The sequence below is a fragment of the Microtus ochrogaster genome, chromosome 16 (genome assembly GCF_000317375.1).
Source record: "Microtus ochrogaster isolate Prairie Vole_2 chromosome 16, MicOch1.0, whole genome shotgun sequence".
NCBI classification, from domain to species: Eukaryota; Metazoa; Chordata; class Mammalia; order Rodentia; family Cricetidae; genus Microtus; species Microtus ochrogaster.
In genome coordinates, this window is record NC_022018.1 from 50,694,614 (window position 1) to 50,696,237 (window position 1,624).

The following is a 1,624-nucleotide window of genomic DNA, read 5'->3' on the forward strand; positions in this document are numbered from 1 at the left end:
AAAAAAAAAAAAAAAAGAAAGAAATCAATTTGTAGAGTCCTCAAAATCTATGTATAGAGCTGCTATACAACTCAAGTATCCCACTTTTGGGCATCTCCCCAAAGGACTTTGTCCCTACATAGATATACCTGTACTTCCATGTTCACTGCTGCTCTGCTTACAGCGGGGGGGGAGGGGAGATGGGACAAGACTAAGTGTCCAGTGGATGGATGGAAAATGAAAAGGTTCATAAACAAAATGAATTTTATTTGCTGGCAAAGAAATGTAAGAAATAATGAATTTTACAAGTGAATTAATAGCTCTATAAAATATTATACCATTTTATGCCATCTCAATCCAGTACAGTTAGGTCCTGTTGAATGCCACCTGACACCTACCACCATCCAATTCTACAGCTAGATACCAGGCCTTGTTAGAGACCTCTCCCTCTACCATAGGCACCCTGGGTACACTGCTATGTATCAAGTCCTGAATGACCTGAACTCAACTGCTCTATATACCCTATGAAGTATCAGACCCTGGAATACAACCCCGGATCCCTTCAAGAATGGGGAGCTATCACTCCTTGCTAGATACCTCCCTCACAACACCCTCCATATGCTGGTAGTTGCCATACCCTAGATGATAACCCCCATCAACTCCCTACACACACTGGAACATGTTATGCCCTCCTAGACTCCCCTCCATATACATAGAGTATCAGATCCTGCTGGATAGTTTCTGCCTCCACATACACACTGCTGGGCATCAGACCTGGAAGACATCATCCTCTCCTGGTGCTGCCAAGCAGAATATACTACTAAGTGTTAGAGCACTGTTGCGCACTGACCTCCACAAACACTGTGAGATGCGCAGCTCTGTGGGATACTCTATCATGTTACCTCTTAACACATATTCAGTTAGGTTCAGAGTCTACTTTTCAGCCTAGCATTGCCCAACATCAACCTATGTGAGGCCTTTCTAGGCACTCCCGTCCTGCTCTCAACACTCTTATACTACTACATGTAAGGTCCTGCTGGACCTCTGCCCCTGCCCTCCATAATGTATCAGAAAGCATGTCCTCCTGAACACACTGGTCCCTGGAGATGACCCACATACACTGCTACTTTTAGGACCCTGATAGACAAAAGCCTGGCCTGCCACATCATGTATACTGCTATGTATCAGGCCCTGCTGGACACTCAACTGCACTCTTGGGTTTAAGGCTCTCCTGGGTACCACTACACTGTGGTTATTTCACTATATGGCTAGGAATCATGTGGAATGCATGTGGGGTGGGGGAGTAGGACCTGACACACAGAGATTTAGAGGTGGTGATGTGGAGGATTCTACCAGTAGAGTCTCATGAAGAGCAGCGCGTGTTGAGAGTCCTCAGGAGCGTATGCAGCAGGGCAGAATACCTAGCACATTAAGTATGGTGGAAGGGATGTGCAGCTGGAATGGATACACAGAACTGTTTTGGCAGCTACAGTGGAGAAATGTAATAGGCGCGGTGGGCTGCGTCCCCGGCACCTGGCTGCCCACATGGCTAGCTCTAGCTTATGCCCAAAATAATTACACAGAATCTGTATTCTTTTAAACACTGCCTGGCCCATTAGTTTCAGTTTCTTATTGGCTAGCTCTT